The sequence below is a fragment of the Nothoprocta perdicaria genome, unplaced genomic scaffold, assembly GCF_003342845.1.
Source record: "Nothoprocta perdicaria isolate Ctin4 unplaced genomic scaffold, notPer1 scaffold_68, whole genome shotgun sequence".
NCBI lineage: Eukaryota > Metazoa > Chordata > Aves > Tinamiformes > Tinamidae > Nothoprocta > Nothoprocta perdicaria.
Genome location: NW_020455954.1, coordinates 1,108,183 through 1,118,074, shown reverse-complemented (window position 1 = coordinate 1,118,074; position 9,892 = coordinate 1,108,183). Strand labels below are relative to the sequence as shown.

Here is a 9,892-nt window from a genome sequence, read left to right as displayed (position 1 = left end):
TTAATCTTAATAAATCTACAAACACACACGTATTCACATATACAAACATGTCTACAGCTCATTAGGTATATTTACRTGCAGGCAAGACACTCAGCCCTGATAACATCACTTGAATTTACCGTAAAGACGAGATTAAGCTGCAAGACAGAGTACTTCTCTTTAAACCATTCCTGAAGGCCTGTCAAACCACGGCTTATTTTTGGTTGAAATTTCGGACAAGGAACCGTCCTGGGTGTCTCGACCACTTCTGCCTTAGGCCYGGGTTGCTATTCCTAGACACTTGGCCTTCCCAAGGGGAAGCAAGGAGGGCCAGCCACAGCACGGATCCGCCTCTCCCTCCGTGAGCAGGCTCAGTGTCCAGCACGAGAAGCCAACGCTGAGCGATGCCGGGAAGCCTGTCCTTCCTCCTCTGACTTCATCTCTGTGCTGCACTCGGGGCCTGGCAATAGCAGCTGTTAGCCTTGAGTTTCTTTCACCCTGCTGTTTAAACAGAACCAAAGAAGTGATGTTAACAGAGCTCAGACGTACAGGGGCCTAAATACCTCCATCAGAAGAGTGCTTTCTASCAGTGCAACCATGGAGCTCCTGTCCCTGGTGCTGTCCCCCTGGCTCTCGCTTGCCCKGACTTCTGACGGGGCTTAAGAAGGTGGCTTTGCCAGATCGGTGCAGCACTAATATGTATTCCAAATGTTTCATACAGAATGCAACATCAATATTTGACATTGACCCACCTCTTTTTTGAGGTTGGTCAAGAGGTTTGACACACCAACCTCTTGTCCTTCTGCATACTGTAACACCCAAAGTTTCCCAAAGACTCTCCACAACAGCAGCAAAAGTTTACTTCTTTCAGTAAGAGAGCTTATCAAGGGCTAAAATAATAGATTAAAATACAGGTAGATTAAAAAAAGTCCTCTAAACCATCAACTTTGAATATATCATTTAACCATTTCACATACCACAAAACCCACTTATTTCACATATAATSCTACGTGTGGAGAAGTATAATATACTTTAAAGACAAAAGGCAAAATGCACAAGAAATTGCAGCCAGTACACCACTTTTGAAACTCAGAGATGTGTGGCTCAGAAGATCCAATGTGATGTATACTGAAGTTAATGGAAATCAGACAACACCAATAAAAAAAAATACTGAAGGTGCCCCGCTCTTAGCAAATCTGGACAAGGATTATCAGGCAATGACTGACATTRATTAGGGTTGAATGCAGCTTTACATTTTTTTAGGTGGAAACTCAGAATTAGCTTTTCTTTCATCTTCTCTGAGTGCTTGTACATGCGTCTTGTTTGTTAGTGACAAGCTGTGAAAAACACCACAGGTATTTTAGGAACGTGTGTGGAAATCATTTCATGCAGTTATCTTGAAACTGCAGTTTCTTCCACTTCTCCAAAAGAAGTACATTCAGAAAGCAAAAATGCTGCAATGTTGGCTTGGATTTCTTAATACACACCATAGAAGACCGTCAAGGACACAGCCAAAACACAGAATTTCCAGGTGACTCGATCTGCCACAGATTTGAAAAAAAGGAGTCAAACAACTTTGAGCGACAAAGAAGCAAAAAAACACCACAAAGTGCATTTCTATATTTTTGAACAAACTTCTGACAGACAAAGGTGAGTGACCTGGCAGGAGTCATCTTCAAAGCTCTAGAGAATATGAGTTTAGATGCAGGCAAAAATGCTTGTACAGAACTGAAACTTATGTTTTCCAGAATAACTTTAGTAACATCAGTATTTGCTGAAAGAAATAGAGATCCAGAAATTAAGTTCTTGTAATTTGTACTTGAATTTACACACAACAAAACAAAAAGACAATCAACGAACCAGTCACTGAAAAAATGAATTAGAGAAAGTTTATATAAATTGATTTAATGTGTATTTAACAACCCTGATTCTCTATGCCAGCTTTTCATGAGGCTTTAGAGGACAGAWAGAAATTAAAAATAAAGGCTTACTCATATGTAGTCTTTTAACAAATGCAATGCCAGACCCAATTTYCTGTTCCCTAAAGGATGTTTTAAATAGCTGAAAAAGGTAAACATAACTGCAGCTACATGAGAGATGAACTCAGCCCACATGCTTTCTTTCCTGAAGGCTATGACATTGGCTAATTATTAAAATGTTCCATATTGTCAACATTTGTAAGGAACAAATAAGGCAGCCTACCTGAGCGCCACATACTGATCTGTTGGCTTCTAAATTTCTTTGGCAGACGATCACTTGCAGTCTTTAAGTATCCAGCTGAAGAGATTGAGCACACCTCTATGGACAAGCCTCTTCTGGCTTATGTCCACAGAGCATGCAGGTTTCACACTAGCTCAAATACATTTTTAACAGGCTTTGCAAGCTTGTTTTGAGTATGATTAGTATTGTAGGTAAAATTTCAGTGAATTCAAAGCTTTAACATTGCAACTAAGGATGCCTATTGGTAGCATAATACCTGCATTTCTACTCTTAGGACGATTTGATGTTCCATTACTAAACATTTTGAGACACTTTGTAAAGTTCACCACCTTTTATAGCATTTCTCACTGAATGGCAGTGAGTTCAGGCTGTCCAGCAGGATCTAGTACCTAAACCTGTTTTGGTGGTTTCCTTTATTCTAGAATAGTGAATGTTAAAAGAGGCAAATTAGACGCTTTTACCTTAAGGGTATTAATAATACGTGCCCCCTCTTCCCCATCCACATGCTGCCCACCCAGTAATTCCATCATAATACAAATTAGTTACATTTTAAACATTCCCACTGTGAGTGGGAATGCCTCCCAGGCACAGTTTTGGCCGCATGGGCATCAAGGAAAATCTACCTGTGCTAGACTCTGGAAAAGTTGTTACCATTTGCAGTTACTTCTGATTTCTAATTTGCACATGGATGATTCACTCTAATCCAGAAGCACCTCACTGTGTGAGCTGTCACTGCACTTCTTGAAGTGTTACCATCTGTCATTTTGTTATGTAATCCCTCTGATTTTCCCTTTAAAGATCCAATAAAATGGGGCTGATGCAGACGACGTAACTGTAAATGGGAAAGGCACCATCTCCCTCCACGTCCTTGCAGAGGAAGAAAGAGGGCAAACCACAACTGCTACTCAGGTAGCATAGGCATGTGCGCCTACGGCTCTCACCTGGCCATCAGACAGGCAGAGAGGGAAAAACTTTCATGTAAAGGCTTAAAAGGGAGTTTCTGCTGTGAGAGGTTGATATGTCTTTCCGAAGCCCCATCAGGAAGAACTTCTTGACTGTGGGAGTGCCAGAGCCCTGGCACAGGCTGCCCAGGGAGGCTGTGGAGTCTCCTTCTCTGGAGATCTTCCCAACCCGCCTGGATGSCGCCCTGTGCCCCGTGCTCTGGGTGTCCCTRCGGGAGCAGGGGGTTGGACTGGATGAGCTCTGGAGGCCCCTTCCAACCTCAATCATCCGGTGATTCTGTGAAGAACTATCCTCACAGAAATACATCACATCTACTTCATTGTTGCACAGTGGACATTGCCACAGAAAATAAATACCTTACTGGTATTTACTGACTTCTTTTCTTCTTCCTGAGAGTAAGAAACGTGTGGACTCTGGGAGAGCACATTGCAGTTATTTCAGTTATCCTAAAATTAAAACCTTCCTCTCCTTCATCCCACTGCAAGGATGAAAAGGGTCCCCTTCAAGCATTGCTAGGTTACTTCTTGAAGCAGATGTTTTTGGGAGTGTTTTAGAGATTAGCCGCTGTAGTTTAAGCTATGGTATAGAGTTGCCATGGGATGTACTCACTCCAATAATGATCATAGCAAAAAAATACTTGCACCTAAGAGCACAGAGGTGCTCTAAATATCTTATGTACTCTCATACAGAAGAAAACAAATGCCAAGTTTTCTACTCATTCTTCCTTACACATATCATTATTTTGGGCAGCATACATTGAACCTCTCTTGTAATGAAGTAATATGTATTACAGCATTACAAAATAATGACAAGTAATAGAATAAGAAGATTAGAGTAATGGGATACATGAATTATTCTTTAACATCTGTTCTGAGARTAATTGTGAGAAAAATTTCTGCAGAAAAAAAGCAGTTCAGCACAGTGGAGGCCACGTTGACATCTTATTTAACTAGTGGACTTGKTTTTGCTTGTTTAATTAAGGAAATTAAAAGTTTACATAGAAAATCCCCATCATGTTTGAGGGGAAATCCTGTTTTATAAGGGCAGCTATAGCATGCTGAGATGAGGAAGTAAAGGACTTGAGGCTTTCTAAAATGAAATGGGCTTGTCTCCCAGACAGTGCAAAATAATGCTCCTCAGTCAAGAAACAGAAGGTAACCAAAAATCTATACACTTTACTATACCAGCAAAGCATTCCGTTGTGAGCTCTGCTGTGGATCCTTTATTTCAAAGGGGTACCCCAAAAACTGCCTGAAGGAATAAACTAGAGATTCATTCCTTAATATATTTAGGCTTCCATATTTAAGGTTAGGATTCTCAATTTTAACTTGCAAATCTTGGCTTTCTTTAATCACTTCATATAGCGTGAACAGAAAGAAAGGAGCCTTTAATCCTTTTTCTTTCATCATCATCATTATATTTTCACTTCATCTATTTATAGCTATATAGAGGCCTTCTGATAACACCTTTCCAGATAGAAACATGACCACCTGAATTGCTGGTGGAATGGCTAGGATCCCATGTAAGACCATGTGTGTCACACAGATGCTCCCGAAGCTCGCTGCCAAAAACACACAGGAACAGCCCCTATATAAGTTCCCTACTTATACCAGTATGTCCTCGTCATTCCACCTACTGTTTTGGCCTTTAAGATGAGGTTTGAAGAAATGCTGTCACTTCTTGTGTTCCTGACTTCAGATCCAAGTCCTTACTCCACAGTCCATACAGCAGACATTTTGCTGTGCAAGAAAAGAAAGAAAAGGATTTTATTCCAATCGTGTAGAAAACATTTTCCCTACACAAAATTCCCTGAGGCTTTCAAATCTGCTTATRGAGTGATGAGGCCTGATCCTAGTGACTTTGATAGGTTTGTATTCCCTTCAAAAAATTAACATTTTCAGCAGTTTATTATGGGGTGTTTCCTTAGGGGAAAACTGTCATCAATAACATTCTAGGAGGAACACCTTGCCTTTGGAGAGGGGGTTCATCAAAGCATAATGAAACTTTTGAGTGGTCCTTTTTTTTATTGGCACTCAGCTACATGCAAGAGTAAGAACCATATTAGTCAGCAACCTGGAAGTCTGTTCAAGCTGCAAAAGATATGAAGTTAATTAATATCAGTTATTGTGATATTGTATTATAGCAGGTAATCAGAACACTTAACATATTCATATGTCAGTTTAATTAGTAATAGGCAGGCTAGAAAGTTAATTTATACTATTCACTGACTCCGAATAGTCAAACTCCTAGTAAAAAGGGTGGAGAATCACTTGAAAACCTTTGCCCTTATTCAAGAAAATGCTGCTTTCAACATGCAGCTAACATTTCTCTTTTGCAAATGGCAGCTCTGATTAACTGGTTACCCTCCACACTTGTTTAATCCTCAGAATACCATCTTCACTTGCTTCACAGGTTAATGCCTATTCAATAGTTTCAAAACTGCAGCCTAATCCAGGCCTGGGTAAATATCTAGCTTAAAATAATTACTAGGGAGAGAGTAGTAGCTACCGAAAAAGGGTTGAGTGCCGACAGTTGGCTAATATGTAATAATCTTCAGCCTCAGAAAGATGACACGCAGTGTTAACACAATTGGTTTTGCCAGTCAGGGAGCAAAGTGATCCAGAGAACAGTAATAGTTACCAAAAAAAAAAAAATCTCCCTAAGGAAATTCTGTAGCGAATAAAGTGCATTGATTCTACTATAGGGTCTGAAGCAGCCAAATTTCTGTGAATCAGTACCACAGGGCAAAGACCTCAGGGTAAGAAAGCCACACTGTAGCTTTTTTGCTGCATTAAAAAGCCTCTTTTGTGGTCTGCTCTGTTCCAGCTTTAAAGATTAAATATTTTGGCTTGAAGAAACTACCTGGGTAGTTGAGCACAAAGTTTGGAAGTTCTCTGATCTGCAGGATGCGGAATCCATAGAGGAAGAGAATTCAGGAGCTCTACTTAAACACACAAATTTCTGAGTCTCTTTGTTACAGGGATGCATAGAGACAGCAAAATCAATTAAAACAGATTTTTTTTGCCCTCAAAATATTCATGGTCTCTTCCACTTAAGGCAACACACAGGCAACACCACCCCAGCAGCACTGACCCTTTTGCTTTAGTATTAAAAACTCATTTACTCTCGACAAATACCTAGAAAATTCGAAGCAGTTGCAATCTCAACAGTACCTTCAGCAAGGCTGTAAAAATCAGGCACTTCAAACACGCAGGGCTGGCCACACTGAGGTGACCAAGGGATATCAGATGCCCCAGATGTCTTCCTTGTGTTGCATCAAGCAGCTAGACTGAGAAAATTCAGCTTTCTGCAGACAGCTCCAATTGGCCGGTCAGCCAGCCATATACATAAATTGTATAATGTACAGATTAGYGGTCTCCCGAGGAAAAAGCAGCATCAAGAGCCTTTTAGAAATAAAAATATCACAGGACCAGCATAGCCTTGTTAATAATGGACAATACTGCTAAGAAGAGGCTTTTTATTAAAGCTTATTATCTGGTTTAGTGAAAATAATAGCTTAACTGCTGCTCAGAGTGCTTCCCTCCTGAAGAGTGTATTATTTCAAGAGTTTCTAGATATGAAATGAGGGCTTTATTATCTAGGATTTTGAACACTAAAATAAAAGAGGAGAGCAAATCACAATGTTTCATGACATTTTTTACATGCTTGAATCACTGGGACTTAAAAAAAAATATTAAGAAAGCTCTTGTACAATAGCTCTGAGTACCATTTTCTTGGAAAGCCTGATTGCATCCAACGCAAATTGCAGTCTCAAGTAATTCACACATTAAATGGAGCCCCCTTAAACACTGATCCCCATAGTGTTCTCACTGAAACGTTTCTTTCAAAGTTATTTTCCAAAAACGCTTTTCTTTTGCCCCCCAGAGAACCTTGAAGTTTATCATTCATCTCACTGCTGCCGCTTGTTAACTACACGCACCGCAACGAGTCTTCCGCTGCCTCGACTGGCAGAAAGACATCCCTCCATCCTTGGAAGGGACTTGTGTCGTATCCGCTACGGAGCAAAAGGAGCCTCCTTGCTTTGGGTGACACATGGAGTGACAGCTGACAGACTTTGGAGCCACCCTTTCCTTAACAGCTCCCTCCCCAACGCGAGGCTGCAGGAGTAGGACTTTCGGCCCTCCGTGCTGTGCAGCTTCCCCAGGTCCTGCAGTTATTTCACATTTTTTGCCCCAAAAGCCCTCTGTATCTCGGCAGGAGAGGGCATAAGTGACAGTTGTGTAAGAATTCCTTTGAAATTCAGACCAAGCCTGTTCATAGCATGGCTCACGCTTGCTTAACAAATAAAGTAAAAAGGACACAAAYGCAATGGCTGCAAACTGAGCGAAGCAAAGGGCTGGCACTAGCTTTTCTGGCTGATGTTAAACAAGCTCACTGCAGTGGAAAGTTCCAGTTAGTCAATGCTGTTTTTAAGAAGGATGATAAGGCACATTTTATGAGAATGCATGTTATAAATCCCCTCATGTTTCATATCTGGTTTAATCATCAYTAATGGTAAGGAAAAGGTTACTCCCAGAAGAACAGTAATTGCCAGCAGCAAGGCGTGAGTGAGTATTTTTTACATAATGGTAGCGTGTCAGCTTTTCTGTCATCGCTCCTCTCTAAAGGAAATTTGCAATGGGGTCTCCTTGCTAAGCAAGACAAACAAGCAGAGAACTCGGCTCCAATGACTTTTACTGGCTAGCATAGGAACAAAAACACATCTCCTAAATGTGGCATGAATGTTTTCTCATCCCATAAATATTTCAGACGTCAGATTTCTCCCCATTCTTTGGCAGGGCAAACACTAAGACTTTGGAGTAAGAGAAAGAGGGAGAGACTGCCTTTGAAGCCAACGCAGCAAACAGACAAAGCAAAGATAAAAACGTGCACCCCCTAAAGCCCAGGTTGCCCAGCACTGCCCGGTTGGGTTTTGAGTATCTCCAAGGATGGAGACTCCACAACCACTCTGGGCAACCATCCTCACAGTAAAGGCTTTTCCTTCTATATGGATSGATCTTCTTGTGTTTCAGTTTGTGTCCATTGCCTCTCATCCTGTCACCGGGCACCACTGAGAAGGATCTGCCCCTGCCTTCTTCCCACCCCCCCCACCAGCTACTTATGCACACTATTAAGAGTCATCTCTTCTCCAGGCTAAACCAACCCAGCTATCTCGGCCTCCTCTCCTATGAAGGATGCTCCAGTCCCTTAATGATCTTTGCGGCCCTTCCCTGGGCTCACTCCAGGATGCCTGTAGCTCTCTTACATGGGGCACAACACTGCAGAGGTGCCCTCCTCGGGGCTGAGCAGAGGGGGACGAATCACCTCCCTCTGCCTGCTGGCAGCGCTCCCTCTAATGCAGCCCAGGAGCCCATCGTTCCACAAGGGCACGCTGCTGCCTCAGGGTCACCTTGTTGCCCACCTGCACCCCCAGGCCCCTCTCAGCACAGCTGCTCTCCAGCAGGTCACCCCAGCCTGTGCTGGTGCCTGGGTTACTCCTCCCCAGGTGCAGGACCCTTGCACTTGTCTTGGTTGAACCTCATGGTTTCTTCTCTCTGCCTCCTCTCCAACCTGCCCAGGTCCCTCTGAATGGCAGCCCAGCCCTCTGGGGTACCAGGCACTCCTGTCAGCTCTGCATGGGCAGCCACCTTGCTGAGGGTGCACTCGGCCCCTCATGCAGGTCACTGATCAAGCAGTCAGACCCAGAAGTTGGACCCAGTATGGAGCGACAGGGTACACAGCTAGTTACTGACCTCCAACCAGCCTTGGCACCGCCAAGCACAGCTCTCTTGAGCCCAGCTGTTCGGCCAGTTTTCAGTACACCTCGCTGCTGTTCATCTCACCCGCACTTCAGGTTGTCTATGAGGATGTCATGAGAGACAACATCAAAAGCCTTAGTGAAGTCAAGGTAGACAACATYCACTGCTCTTTCATCACCTACTCCAGACAGTTTGCTTAAGTGATCCCTAACCAGATGCTCCTTCACCAAGGGAAAGTTGTCCTTGCTCTGGACTTTCTCCCTGGGATTCCTGAGGGACAGTCTTGCTACTAGCAAGAAGTGACGCGAAGAAGATACTCAGTATCTCTGCCCTTTTTGTGCTCTTTGTCACCAGCATCCCTGCCCCATTCAGCATCACACCCAAACTTCCCCATGTCTTTCTATTGCCACTGATGTACTCATAAGAGTCCTTCTTGTTATCCTTGACAACTCCCATCAGAGTAAACTCCAGATGGGCTTTGGTCTCCCTAGCCCTATCCTTGGCCTGTTTGTCCATTCAGCTCTCCTGCCACTGCCCAAGAAAGATGGAAGTGCAGATGGACAAGTCAGAACCAAGTAAACATGCACGTTCAGACCCTACATTAAGACACAAAGAGATACCAGGACCTTTAAACTATGGAGAGGGTTGACGGGAACAGTCTGGGAGAGAAGGACTTGTATATAGCACCCCCTTCTCAGAGCATGGCCATCCACAACCAAAAGACACGGTCCGGACAATTACAACAATGGTTGCCTCCTTGAAGTCCCCCTCGAAGCAAATCACAGCCCTCAAATTATAGTGGAAGGAAGAGACTTTCCTTTCTACAGGCCTTTGCAACCTTACTAGGATCAGTTTTCCTGCTTTCACTTTTCCAAAGTCCAAGCGATCTTCTTCAGGACTTCCTCGTATTCCCAGTGTGCCATGAGCACAGAAAGGCTCTGCTGCTGCCAGCAACGGTAACACACGACTGC

General features: G+C 43.1%; 1 long non-coding RNA gene across 1 annotated transcript; it reads right to left on the bottom strand.

The window, feature by feature from the left end:
- Window positions 1–2,115: 2,115 nt before the first annotated feature.
- Window positions 2,116–9,892, bottom strand: LOC112956882. Its single transcript, XR_003251120.1, has 3 exons — window positions 9,765–9,892; window positions 4,799–4,901; window positions 2,116–2,256 (listed from the first exon to the last, which is right to left on the bottom strand). It is a non-coding gene; the product is annotated as an uncharacterized LOC112956882 (long non-coding RNA).